The 15,528-nt window shown below is 33.6% G+C and overlaps 1 protein-coding gene across 3 annotated transcripts in view; it reads left to right on the forward strand.

Moving 5' to 3' along the window:
* The window catches only part of RASGRF2 (Ras protein specific guanine nucleotide releasing factor 2), a 305,151-nt gene that overhangs the window by 219,730 nt on the left and 69,893 nt on the right, over positions 1-15,528 (forward strand). The gene's annotated exons all lie outside the window — the stretch shown is intronic.

Consider the following 15,528-nt stretch of genomic DNA (forward strand, 5'->3'; position numbering starts at 1 on the left):
AATTTGTATTAAGTACCCGTTATGTGCCAGTTAGGTGGCCCTGTGCATAGAGTGCCTAGTCTGGGGTCAAGGAAGACACTCCTTCCTGAATTCACATCTGTCTTGAGATACTTACTAGGCTGTGTGACTCACTTAGCTCTGTTTGCCTCAGTTTCCTCATCTGCAAAATGAACTGGAGAGGAAATGGCAGACCACTCCTGTATGTTTGCCAAGAAAACCACACACAGAGAGTCAAACATGATTGAAACAAGTGAACAACAACATATGCCAGGCACTGTGCTAAATGCTGGGGATACAATCAATAAAAAGACAGTCCCTTTTCTCAAGTGGCTTATACTCTAATGAGGGTAAGCAACACACAAAAGGAATCAGGAAGAGGGTGGTGGGACATAGATCAGTGCATACTAGTTTTGACATTTTGTTCTTTGGAGTTGAAACTAGGCAGAAGAGCAAGTGTAAAATAAAATGATCTGAAAGCCCAGTTCCCACCCTCTATACAGGAAGGCATTGGGAGGAATTTGGTACTCCATCCTCAAGCCCTCTGAAGGAGAGAGGAAGCTGAGGGAGCCATTTCCCTCAGTCAAGGCTTGAGTTAACAGCATGGTAGTGAGATTAGACACGATGAGCTTTCCTGAGGGGAGTATCTTGTTTTCCGGTATTGAAATCTGGCAGAGCAGCAGATGCAGAGTTGAGTAAGATAAAGGAAGAATTGGATTAGGGAAGAGTCTGGAAGCAAGGGAAGATTTTTACCTAGCCAAGCAGTGGTCCATTATAACAGAGAGGAAGAAAAAACTTTGGGACAGGGAAAGTACCAGATAAGGATAAACATGTAGATTAAATCAGTTCCAAAGTTTCAAATAAATTATTGCTGTGGAAGAGATTCAAGGCTGAAACTCACAGACTTGATTATTGCAAGAAAGGAAGAAGGATGATTTCCTGACTTTACTTTCCAAGAGAAATAATTTAATATTTTCTTAATAAATTGGAGTCACTTTAAGCTATTCTGTTCATATAATTCCCACCCCCATCCTTTTTTCCTTCCTGCTTTTGGTCTTTCTTAATTATTTTAATTATATTTTCCCTCTCTTAATTTATTTTTAATACACACTGCTTTATGAATCATGCTGAGAGAGAAAAATCAGAGCAAAAGAGAAAAATCATGGGACAAAAAAAAAAAAAAAAAAAAAAAACAACCCAGAAAAAAGTGAACATAGCAAGTGTTGATCTCCATAGATCTCCAGTGTTCAATCTCCATAGTTCTTTTTCTGGATGCAGATGGAGCATGTGTTGATTTACATTCATTCTCCATAGTTCTTTTTCTGGATGCAGAAGGCATTTTCTGTCCAAAGTCTATTGGGGTTTCTTTGGATCACTGAACCACTGAGAACAAAGTCTTTCATAGCTGATCATTGCCCATTCTTTCTGTTACTGTGTACAATGTATTCCTGGTTCTGCTTTTTTTGTTCAGCAGGTTCATTTACTTCTTAGCTCTAGCACCCATCAAACATGACTTTGAAAACAATCACCAACCAACAATAGTTTCTCTTTCTTTAGATCATAGCATATCATTGAACTTTGAATCTTTAGGTCTTCTTGCTTTTTAAGTTTTCTTTTTTCTTTTTTTTTCCTCCATCCCCTCCCTAGAAATCAAATGATATAATAGGAAAAGGGTTGGATTTGAAGTTTGAAACTTGCTGTATCTGTATGATGTTGGGCAAGTCATCTAAATTTTTTGGCTCTCAGTTTTCTCATCTGTCCAAAAGGAGGTAATAAAAATGCTCATAACTACTTGCCTTCAAATTTGGAGAAAATATTTTGCAAACTTTGAAGTACTTCTTAAGTCTTAAATGCCTCTAAGCATTATCTCTTCATCTACTGACTCCTTGCTGCCATTTACTAAAGCATTCTGGCCTTCCTTAACAAAGGCACTCTTCTAGTATACACTATAGGTGTGAACCCCAACATTTATCAAGTGAGAGACAAAGAAAACTGACCAAATCAGGCTAGGACAGGTCATCTGTTCTTTTGATTGTCTGTCTTGTGCTGATTTGAAAGTTCATGGTCCCAGATAACTGCCTGACTTAGGGTCAGAAATTTTCTTGTCACTCCCTTTTAACCACTGTGGAATCCCAATTCCACTGTTTTTAGTGATTCATCCCACAACTTCACCATACCCCCCCCCACACACACACACATACACACACACACAGAACTGGAACTACAAAATCCACTTTTCTCCTAAGAGTTTCTCTGACTGACATGCAAATGAAGTTAAGCAAGAACAGAAGCTTAAAAAAGGAGGAAAAGTAATTGTTTTCCACCATCTTGGTTCACATTTGCTTTTGAAATAAATATGTGTAACTACATTATACACACACATATATCATACACACATGCATAATATATATACATACACATACATATATAAAATACACATATCACACACACATACATATATATACACATATGTATTGTGTATATGTATATTTGGAAGCAGATAATTCTTTTTATGCTGTGCCTTTGCCAGAGCAAAGTCTTATTGTCTCCCCACATAAATACAAGCTATTATTTGTTGGCTGCCTGGCTCACTGCGCTGATGAATACCTGAGGATGCTAGATCATTGAAATTTTACTTCACTGAGATTTAGAATGAATTTGGCTGCTTTTATTTGAGGAATAATGTTCTTTTCTGAGAAGTCCTTTATAATGAAATAATGAGAGACACTGTTGTATAGTGGGTAAAGAACTGGCACAGGAATCTGGAAGACTTGGGGCTAAGCTTCAGTCTATGATTTATACTGGACTTAATGTTTTAGTACTTCAGGCAACTCTGTAGGATTGTCCATTGAAGAGAAGGTGCTGATTTACACTGGTAGAAGGAGTTCCTCATTGAAAGCTCCCTTGTGGCTGTTTAGCTCTTTTAGTCATGTCTAATTCTTTGTGTCCTCATTTATGATTTTCTTGGCAAAGATACTAGAATGATTTGCCATTCCCTTCTCCATCTGATTTTACAGATGAGGAAACTGAGACAGACCAGAGTCACACAGCTAATAAATATCTGAGGTCATATTTGAACTCAGGTCTTCCTGACTTTAGGCTTGGCACTCTATCCATTATGTCACCTAATTGCCCTTAAAGCTCCTACACTGCTGAAATCACAAGTTAATATGTGTATGTGTGTATAAATATTTAAGTTTATGTATGTATGCACAGTAGCATATATTATAAATATGTATAATAACATGTGTTATGTATAGACTACTATAATAATATATAATTGTATGATTTGTTATTTGACTATGTGTTATATGTGTTTAAACATAAACACATAAACATGCATATACACCCATATATTACACATACACACACACACACACACACACACACAGAGTGAAGTCCTGATTTAGAAAGTGCTAAGTAAGATGAGACCTCATTTTCCCAGCTTCTGCCCTATTCACCTCCTTCCTACCGTCTATTCCATAGTGGCAACAAACATCCCACTTTCCCAGATTCAAGAATAGTAGAATTGGAAGATACCTTAGAGACCATGACTGAAAGCAACAATCATTTCAAAGTTGCCAAATCTTAAATTTTTCCTAAAGTATGGAAGAAATTAAGTAATTAGTCAGAGAACTGTAGGTTTTTTAGCATAAACTTGAAAGCCAAGTTTTCCATGGAGAAACTACATGAATTGAAAGTTGATGATACTTGAAAGGTTGTGCCTGTACCAGGTTTCTTGTTAGTCCTTTCCTTTGGAGATGTGAGCTACCAACAAATCCTCTTCTTTGATTTGTAAAGTGAGTACCAGGAAAATGACTTGAGTAATGAAAAATGAGCTGTGGAAATGTTTCACAGTAGACTTCAGTCTTGATGAATTCTTAGAGAAAATATCTTAATAAAACGTTAACATACATCTCTTTTTAACATTTTAATGGCAATATTTCAGCCTAGAGAAGGCAACATAAAATGACAGAAAATGTTTCTTGAATAAATAGCCTTTTTTAGAATTATTGACAGCAAAAGAAACAATATTAATATTAACTGTTAATATTAAAATTAGGAACTCATTTTTGAGGTAAAATATATATTGTATGTGTTTGTACTTGAGGGAAATTAGGGTGTTGTCTTGTATCATTTATAATAATAAGCAATATTGCAAAGCCCAAGTTAAGCCTCAATTAGAAATTTCTCTTATTCTAAGTAAATAATACAGCTTATTTCTCAAGTGACATTGGGATAACTAAGAGAATCTTTAAGGGTACTAAGTACTCTAATATCTTACCTATGAACCACTTTTTGTTGGTTTTCTAAAGATAACAAGTATGGACTAAAAGTCGGTACCAATCAATATATTTATGGGGCTAAGTGATTAAAAGTACAAATATTGACTAACTTAAGAGACTATCCCTGCCTACAAAATAGCCTTTATTTTAGTTGCAGAGAAAAAAGATGCATACATGAAATGATAAATAAACATAAATGAACAAGACCACCATGTACATAAATATCCATACATAGATCTGTGATCTCTTATTAACTTGAATATTCTCAACAGAGATTCAGGGTAGAACCTAGAATGCCTGCTCATTCTATGAGATTCTTGGCTATATCCTCCCATAAATTTGTCACAAGAGGTCACATATTGAGGACCATCCTCACTTTCTTTTCATATCACAAAGGTTACCAACCTGTGTCATTCATTCTTTATCATATGATCACTCAGTCTTTCTTTTCAATCATGCATATCTCCAATGATATTTTTATTCCTATTCTTTTCCAGTACTCTTTGTAATTTGGTGTAGATTGTTTATATCCAGAAATCACAGCGTCAGATCAGTACCTAAGGAAAATTACTTTTGCAGTAATATCTAAGATGGATTGAAGTGTGGAAGAATTTGTGGCAGAAAGAGTATTTTCTCTCTGATGCTAATATTGATATTTAAAATTGGGATCTTTGTTTCTGAGAGGAGTTTGAGGTCATTGAAAAAAAACTTTACAGTTTCCTGAAGCCCATCCTGTGCACTGGCTTTCTGTTTTTAATTCTAGACCCAGATAAGTGTTCATTTATACTATTTGCATCAGATATATAATTGATGAGGAAGTTCCACAGGAGATCTTCACAATTTTTATGTCATGGACCCTTTTGGCAGTCTTGTGAATCTTATGGACCCTTCTTAGAATAGGGATTTTAAATGTATAGAATAAATTACAAATTTACAAATTACAAAGGAATTACAAAGGAAATCAATTACATTAAAATAAAGATATGATTTTTTCCATGATTCATAGATTTCTAAAATCTATCCACAGATCCTTGGTCCATAAATACCAGGTTTAAGAACCCCTGCATAGGTTGTCCCTCTAATTGCATGTTATATAATCTAGGCAGTACTCTTTTTCAACCCATTGATTTTTCTTATGGGTATCATCAAGCCAATTTTTTTTGTATGGTTATAGGTAACTTCCTGGGGCCCTTATAATGCTCCAGGTATTGATGGAACCTGTATGTTACAATCTGCAAAAACTAGCACCTGAATACCCTTACCATCCATAAGAACTATCTCTTCAACTTGGATTGATTTTCAATTTAATCAAACTCTGTTCTAGATATTCTATACTAATATAAATAGCACAGTGCCAAGTCTGGAATCAAGAAAACCTGAGTTCAGATGCAGACTCAGACATATAGTAGCTGTGTGACTCTGGCCATGTCACTTAACTTCTATTTGCCTCAGTTTCCTTGTTTGTAAAATGGGGATAATTATATACCTTCTAGGATTGTTATGAAGATCAAATGAAATAATAATTATAATAGTTTTTAGTATAGGGCCTTGGCTATAATAAATGCTGTGTAAATGTTAACTATTAGCTATTATTATTAATATAATATAGTGTTCATTTGATTAGGCTAGCTAATTAGAGACTATAATGGTGTTTGCAAAGTGTTGATTTTGTGATACAGATTGTGAGAAGAGCTTAATTTGGCCTTAAAAATAAAATTAAAAGAAATGAATCTTTACTTAGAATTTAAAGATATGGATAAGTAGAAAGAGGAGGAGAATAACATCAGCAAAGACAGAGAGGTAAAGTAAATGTGTCAGATGATAGGAGCACTTAGATAATCAGTTAGCATAAAGGTTATATTGAAACACATTGGGAAATGTGATTGGCTGAGTAGAGTAGGACCAGATAATAATGGAGAGCTTGAAAATGAGGAAGAAAAGTTGACTGGGCCAGTTTCATGATAGTCACTTTAAGATTTTGAGCAGGAAAATAAGATGTCAAAAGCAGTATTTAGAAAAATTAATCTGGCAGAAAGGATGAAAGAGGGAGTCATTAGTAGAAAGACCACCAATTAGGTCATTGTATTTATTTAGTTATGAACCAATGTGATCGTCAGTGAGTAATGGCCAAGTTGGAAAGACATTATGGAGAAAGAACAGATTTGGCGCCTTATTGGAAGTGAGTTGCAAAGAGGAAGAGAGATCATTTTGGCCATAGGCTTGTACCCTTCTATAACTCTATTCTTCTTCTACCATCAAATGGAAGCTCTTTGTGGGCTGACAGTATTTTGTTTTTGTCTCTGAATACATAGCACTTACTGTATAATGTATATTGAGTATGTTTATGCATGCATGTTTAATAATTGTATGTTGAATGAAATATTCCTGCTTTGAAAAATAAGGAGCATCCAGTCTGCTAATATTAGAGGAATAGATTATGCCATATTTCTGTGTATTACATTGAGATGCCTTAAGTCAGTCAAACATAGTATGTGCTAGACACTGGAAAAATACAATGAATGAAGCAATTCCTACTTCCAAGGAACTCACATTCTAATGGAAAAAACAAATACATATATAAATCCATATAACATATGTAGAAAGTTAATATAGAGTAACTCAATATAACATAGTAATTCAGTATCACATGGAAAGAGCTTCATGAAGAAGATAGTGCTTGGGCTTCATTTTAAAGTAAGAGGAGGTTAGGAGTAAGTGCATTCCAGGCATGTGGCCAATGCAGAAACACAGATGGAGATGGAGAGGTTTATGTGAAGTGCAGAAGTGTCAATGTTTTTGGATCCCAGAGAAAGATATGAGGAGTAACATCCAGAATAGTTGGGACTAAATTGTACAGAGCTTTTAAAACTAAATAGAAGAGTTAATATTTTATCCTAGAGACCACTGGAGTTAATTGATCTGTGCTTAAGGAAAATTATTTTGGCAGTAATATGTAGGATAGACTTAAAATGGATCCCCTTTGGCATTCCTGTGAAGCCTCTAGACCCCTTTCAGAATAAGGTTTTTAAAGGAATAAAATAAAATATATAGGATTGCAAAGGAAACCAATCATATTTGAATACAGTTATCAAAATATTTTAAAAATATTCATAGATTCTAAGTTAAGAATCCTAGCTCTATAGTTAAAAAATTATTTAGTACTTTAAGGTTGCTAAGGACATATCAAGCTAGTTATCCTAAAGACATCTTAAACTCAAGATGCCCAAAAGAAAATGTAAGAACTCTTGATTTTTAGTGATAGAACATGTATCTTTCTCTTCATAGATATTGTCCCCTTAAATCCTCATCATACCTACTTGTAGTTTACTTCTTGAGAAGGGAGGTGGTTTTTAAAACTGTGATTTCATTGGAATAGAGCATGGTTCTCAAAATGTGGTTCAGGGGTCATTGAAGTTCCCATAAATATTCTTAAGGGTCCTCCAAGATCAAAACTATTTTCATTACAATATTAAAGTATTTTAATCTTTAAAGTGGTAGATAACAATAGATATAATCCATAAAAACAGAACTCATAAAAAGGACACTCACTAATTTTAAGAGTATATAGAGGTTTTGAGACAAGAAATTCTCAGGGTCTTCTGTATAAGAAACTTTCTGTGAGTAACTCTCCATTAATGATGCATTTTGGCAATTTATGGTCTTAGTTTTCTGGGAGCAGTGAGAGGTTAGATGATTTGCTCTGGGTAACCTATGCAGTATAGATAAGAAGTAAGTTTTGAACACAGGTTTTGTGATTCTAAGATCACCTTTCTATATACTATGCTATACTGCCTCTTATTCGATTAAGTGTTGTAAGTTATCATTTGATATTTATTGTCTTCCAGATCATACTTAGATGTGGACTTTTTAAAACTATATTTTTTCTTGCTACATTGTGATTTTTCTGCTATTTTAACTTCCAACAGTAACTTAAAAGTAAATCACTAATTGATGGTCTTTGAGCATTCATTAAAGTTACGTGAACTACTTTGGGGGAAATTTCTTCTAATGTTTCACTATTATATCTTGTTAATGAAATCTGTGCAGATTAAAATTTCTCATGTAACTATGTATTTAAAAATCATTAGTTCATACATTATCATCATGGGCTTTGAATAAACTACCCAATAGTTCACTGGTTTTTATTTTTACTAACATACCTTTATTTGTAGTAAGCTTCTTAAAAGACCGAAAAGGAAATTCTTTTTTTTTTTTTTCATTTCATTTTCATCTGTGATGAAGATTCCCTTTAATGAATTTTTTTTTATTTTCTCCATTTCTCCCATTGTTGTTCTCTCATTATTGACACCTGCTGTCCTTCCTCCCTAACTAGCTCTCCCCCTGCCAAATGTCAGTGTCTGCTAATAGAATTTTAATAGATGGATACTGTGCTCACTTGGGGAAAGAATAAAATTGTGAGTAAAAAGTCTGCAGTTTGTTGTTTTGGTTGATGGAAAACCATGATGAATCATACAGTGATTTTATTTTGTTGTTGCCAAACTCATAATAAGTTAATGGCCACCAACCTGGCATTTGGCTGGAGGCTTTGCCTGACTGACTGCAGTTTTTATTTTAGGAAACTAACTGGCTCCTACTGGTAAGACAAAAACCTGACAGTCTTTGTTTGAAATTTTTTTCATTCGGTTTTGTGAATTTTGTTGCACTGATGTAGGAAAACAGGGGCATAATATTGAAAATAGTCAAAATGGGGGACTCTGTTCCTTTTCAGGTTGAATCAGGAGTTAATATTGTTGGTAGTTTACATAATTCATCCACATCTCTCAGCCATAGGGTAAATAAGTGAACACTGTATCATAGTGTATGTTTTGTTATTGTACAAAGTTTAGTCTCATGATCCTTCTTCAAAAAGCTATTCAAGAGTAGTGTCTTCTTTGACCAAACATATGCTTTTCATTTTTTTAAAAATAGTCTTGAGAAAGTTCATGTTTATCAAGATAAAATAGTTCTGATATCTTGAGATAGCTCTTAACCTCGACCCAGGTATTCTGAGCAAACCAAAAGAACACACTATTTACATCTTTAATTGATATACTCTTGTTGTCAAAGAATCTTAACAAATTTAGATTTTAAAAATATAACTTCATAGCAATACTATGTGGGAGCTTCTTTTACTCATGCATAAAACAATCTATCTATGTCTTAGTCTGCTAAGTTCTTTTTTTATATTCTTAACACTTTTCTTTTTTTATTGAAGCTTTTTATTTTCAAAACACATGCAAGGATAATTTTTCAACACTGACTCCTGCAAAGCCCTGTGTTCCAATTTCTTCTGCCCTTCTTTCCACCCTCTCCCCTAGTTAAACATGGTAAAAATATATGAAGTCAAATATAAGTATACATATTTATATAATTATCTTGCTGCACAAGAAAAATCCTATCAAAAAGGAAGAAAAATAAGAACAAAATAAAATTCAAGCAAACCAACAGACAACAAAACAACAAAAGAAGTGAAAATTCTATATTGTGATTCACACTCAATTCCCAGAGTCCTCTCTCTGAGTGTATGTAGATGACTCTCACCATTACTAGATCATTGTAACTGGCCTGAATCATTTCACTGTTGAGAAGATCCAAATCCATCAGAATTGATCATCATATAATCTTTCTGTTGCCATGTACAATGATCTCCTACTTCTGCTCATTTCACTTATAGTCTGCTAAGTTCTAGAGTTTCCTAAAACATAAAGAAAGTCAGTGTGTTATACTGGATGGAACACCTACTTGAAGTCAAGACCTGTCTTGAGATCTGGGCATCTGATCTTCATCTGTAAAATATGGACAATAATTCCCTTAGAACATGTTTCCCAGGTAATTAATTAAATAAGATAATTTTTGTTAATTGATTTGAAAACCTTAAAGTCCTGTGTTTGATATTGTTGAATCACTTCAGTTATATCTTACTATTTGTGATCCCTTTTGGCATTTTCTTGGGAAAGATACTGGAGTAGTTTGCCATTTCCTCATCTAGCTCGAAGAAATTTAGGCAAATACGGTTATGTGATTGACCCAGAGTTAGACAGCTAAGAAGTACCTGAGGCTGAATTTGAACTCAGAAAGATAAGTCTCCCTGACTTCCTATTCTTTATCCATTATGCTATCTAGCTGTCCTAAAAGTCCTATATAAATATCAGCAATTATTGATATTTCATCACTTAACCTCCTTGATCTTCATCTTCCTTATATGTAAATTGAAGACAATCACCACTGAGATCCCTTGCATCGAAACCCACGATCTATTCTAGTTCTAAAATTCCAAGATTATTTTTAAGTCAGGCTTATCCCCCGCCAAGATAGCAGTATCCCCAAGCACTTTGGTGTACCTATTTTATCTTATTTCATATATTTCAAAGCTTTTCTGAGAGGTTCAAATTTTGGCCCTGAAAGAATCTGACAAGACTTATGATTCATTCTGCCTATTGATGCCACTGACAGGGTGGTCCCATTGGTGTTTTAGTGTTCTCACTAAGTCATCAAAGCCTGAAGCCATCTAAAATGTGTTTATGTGACAGTAATCCTCTGTATTCAATAGCAGAAGGCCAGAAAATCCAGCCTTTTCTCTTATATTTTATTTATAAAACCAAAGGAACTCTCAGTAGGCTAGGTATTCAATTTCCTGCTTCTAAACAAGACTACATAGTATGTATTCTAGACTCCTACACAGAAAGAAATTTATTCTCTTCAGATATAATTCATAGCTTAGCACTGAGACTATGTTCAATAGTGGGAATTTTTTTTTTTTTTTACAAAATCTGGATATTATTTTGGCTCATTCATACAGCCAGGATTTTTGTCCCCAGAATTTAACTTATTTGCCTCAATCAGGATTTTCCTCAACAATATCCGATTTGTATTTATGTCTATCTCAACAGAAAAAGGAAAAAGGGCCTCCCTTTAAGTTGCCTAGTGTAATACTTTGGTTATGCCTGATAGAAAACCAAAGACTTTTAACTAGACCATAAAGAATTAATACAACTCTGCCTCCCTCTTCCTAGAACCCTTAATATTATCCTAGGATCAAAACACTTCCCTCCATCCTCCAAGGTAAAGCAATCAAAAGTTGCTAGAGAATTGTACTATAAGAAAGGATGAGTATTATGCTTTCAGAAAAAATCTGAAAAAACTTACATGAACTTATACAAAGTTAAATGGACAGAACCAGAAACACAGTAACAGCAATATTTTACTGTGATCAACTCTGAATGTCTTAACTATTCTCAGCTACAATGATGCAAGATAATTTTGAAAGATTTATGATGAAAAATGCTATCTACCTCAAGAGAAAGAACTGTTAGAATCTGAATGTAGATTGAAGCACACTTAAAGCTTTATTTTAGGGAGTTTTTTTGGCTGCATTTTTATAGCATGATTAATATGGAAATGTGTTTTGCATGACTGCTCATGTATAATCTCTATAAAATTTCTTGTCTTCTCAATGATGGGAGAGGGAGAATTGGGAACTCAAAATTAGAAAAAAATCAATGGTAATAATTGGTTTTATGTGTAATTGGAGAGAAAACAAAATGTTAAATAAAAATAATAAAATTGGGATGATAATAGCACCTAAAAGTATTGGGGATAAAATGAAATAATTTATATAAAGTACTTTACAACATCTCACCCAAAAAATTTCCAGAGAGATAAGCAGACCTTTCTGATGAATTCCATCTCCCCTAGGGACCCATAAGAGTGTTCCCAGTTTATAATACTCTCCTTAAGTTGAAAAACTCAAATCCCTAGTCTTACACAGTCCACATAACTTATGGTTTATTCTTCTACATCATGACTCTATCCTTTCCTACTTCTTGGCTTTGGTTTTTAAGTAGAACAAGAATTACTTCTTATTTCACTAAGAGGCTTAGACAAGGAGCACCACATTTTCTAAGAATTACTCTATTGTATCAGAAGCTTTGGTCTAGAAATTTTACTGCTTTTCTTGATGCTACTCTATTGGTCACTCCCTCTTCACTGATGCTGGCTTATATTTCTACAGCTCTTAGTTTGCCCAAGAGCTCCTCACTTCTCCATCATTGCCTCTGCTTGTTGCTGTCCATGAAGTTTTCTCCAGTTCCCTCACATACATGGTTCTCTGAAAAACTTCAGCCCTTTCTCTGGTTAATTTGGTTTTGATTACATTCCTTATCTCAGCTTCCTAAACTGTGCTTCGTAACCCCATCTGGGCTCTCATAACTGAATGTGGGGATCATGAAATTATGAATCATTCTCAGCAAATGTTTGATTTGTATACCTTTTTCATATGCCTGGGGTCAAGTAGAAAATCTTCAGGTGAAAAAGGATTGCAAGTAGAAAAATTTTTGTTTATTTTTTTGATACTTTGATTATCAATAAAAAGGGTTTTAAGTATGTGCTCTCAATAAATATATTATTGTTTATTCATAAATTATGTATGTATAGTTAATGCAGTCAGGTAGTATCTTATATGAAGCACAGAATTTAGAGACAGGAAGACATGAGTTTGAATTATGCCTCAAACACTAGTGCTTTTTTAAATAGCTTTTTATTTACAAGATATATGCATGGGTAAATTCTCAGCATTGACCCTTGCAAAACCTTCTATTCCAAGTTTTCCCCTCCTTCCTCCCACCTCCTTTTCTCGATGGCAGGTAGACCCATACATGTTAAATATTCAAACACTAGTACTACCTGAATGATGCTGGGCAGGTCTTATAATCTCTCAGCCTCAGTTTCCCCATTTATAAAATGGGGATAATAATAGCCCTTATCTTAGGGTGGTTCAAGGACCATATTAGATTATATATATATATATATATATATATATATATATATATATATAGTATTTTGTACATCTTAAAGCTCTGCATAAATATTAGCTGTTATTATTATTATTGTTGCTGTACAAATAATTATAAGCTTTACAAAAATTACACAAAAATGGACTTTAAAATAATGAAATGAAGATGAAATAAGAGTTGACTTAATACAGAGCCTCTAGAGTTTGTTTTTGTTTTTGTTTTTGTTTTTTTAGTTTGAATTCCAAATTCCATCTCTCTCTCTTTCTTTCCTCTCTCCCTTCCCTGAAATGGTAAGAAATCTGGTATAGGTTATATATATGCAATTATGTAAAACATTTCCACAATGGTAATTTTGTACAAGGCAACTCAAATAAAAGAAAAAAAAGAAAGAAAGTGAAAAATAGCATGTGTCAGTCTGTATTCAAACAACATTAGTTCTTTCTCTGGAGGTTGATAGCATGTTTCATCATGAGTCCTTTGCCATGGATTGTCTTGGATCGTTGTATTGCTGCCATAACTGATTATCACATAGTCTTACTGTTACTATGTGCAATGTTCTGGTTCTGCTCACTTCACTTTGCCTTTTGTTCATATAAGTCTTTTCAGGTTAGAAAAACAATTATATTAAAATAGTAATCAAAGTATTTTTAATGGAAAAATCAGGTACCAGAAGTTAAAACCTCTGTCCAAAGACATTAAGTCCCTGTTTGGGTTCACAGAGTGTAAATACCTCATTGATCCTTGCTCACCGAGTACCTAAGCATCTAATATGTACCAGATAATTAACTATTCGAGAATTTCAATATAAAATTAGTCTCCATCTGAAGGAACTATTCCAAGCATATATGCTACAAGGTTTTGTTCTTGAAAATCATTTGCTGAACTGTCAGGTATTAGCTGAGATTTGTTGAAGATATTAGTTGATTGCTGGGGGTTTTTTTGTTTGATTGTTTTTTAATTTTTACTTGTTTTGAATTTTAATACCTGAGAATGAAGAGCTCCTTGAGGTCAGAGTCTATGTTCTTGTCTTTCTTTTTAATTCTAGCAGTGTCAGGCACATAGTAAGTGCTTAATAATTTCTTACCGATAACGAATGTTAAAGACTAGAAAGATTTAACACCAAATGCTTATGTAATAGAATTTAATAGCAAAACTTCAGGCATGATATCCGGGAATGGAAGAAATGTCTAGAGACAAAGGAGTTTTTCCTAAAGCAATTAAAATCATACCTTAAAGATACTAACAATTTGACTTATTCATAACACCAGTCTCTGCACATGGCTGATCCATTTTGGTAGTATTTGCAAGGTACTGATTGCTTCAGCTAAATATATCATGCCTTGTTTGGAAGGGTGACCTAAAAGAGTGGTTTATCCTTTTTCAGGAAAACTCCTAAACCCTGCCAGTAAAATAAATTGTTAGTTCAGATGATCAGAAAGAGTTTTAGAAACTATTTTGAATAAGAAATAAATTAAATTTGCTGAAATGTCATTTATACAAAACATTGCTCGTTATTGGCAGTTATTATAAATATTAAAATAAGAATCAGATCTGAATGGATGTAGGATTCAGTGGCCAGATCTAAAATAAATGTTATATAAATTTACACAGCAACCATATACCATCTGTGCTTGTTTTCACTAAAATATTCAAGCCTTCCCTTTATTGAATACACAATTCAAGGTAACATAAGATGACTAACTCTTATTATAAAGATTTTATAGATATGCAAAAATAAGGATATGGGTCAAAATCATCAATATTATCAATTTTTCCCAGTCATCTTTTTGTTATTATTGAAGTCTGCTATTTTCTTTTTCATACATTTGACATCTTCTCTTTTAAAATCTTGAGAATCAATCCCTCAATGTCTTTGGTAATCATTTTCTGAATGGGCCTTCTCTGTGAAAATGGGCCTTCTCTGTGAAGTAGTCTAGCTTCTCTTTACATCTTTCCTTTTTAGTTCTATTCACTACCATTTTGCCTGTTCATTTATTGTGCAGTATGATAGTCTCAGTGGCCTTAGGTTCAAATCCCAGATCTTCCACTTACTTGACCAAGACCTTTTTCTCTAGGCTTCAGTTTCTTCATCTATAAAGCAAGAAAATTTATTAACGAATTTTTAAGGACTTTTTTGTCTCTAACTACATAATACTATGATTATCTATATTATAATAATATAGATTATTATCTATAGATAGGTCATATCTATATGATAATAGAGATTATACTATGATGAACCACAAATTCATGGTGATCTTCTGAAAAGTATAAAGTCTCTATATAACTATATAATTTAAACTATACTTTAACTTTATATATATATATAACTTTAAACTATAACTTTAAAAATGGAATCATATGAGATAGCAGCAAGTTGAAACTTCCTTAGCCATTCTGCATAGAGGATATTCATTTCACCATCCTCCATAGGGCATGCCTGTAGATTGTCT

The sequence above is a fragment of the Antechinus flavipes genome, chromosome 1, assembly GCF_016432865.1.
Source record: "Antechinus flavipes isolate AdamAnt ecotype Samford, QLD, Australia chromosome 1, AdamAnt_v2, whole genome shotgun sequence".
In the NCBI taxonomy this organism is placed as follows: Eukaryota; Metazoa; Chordata; class Mammalia; order Dasyuromorphia; family Dasyuridae; genus Antechinus; species Antechinus flavipes.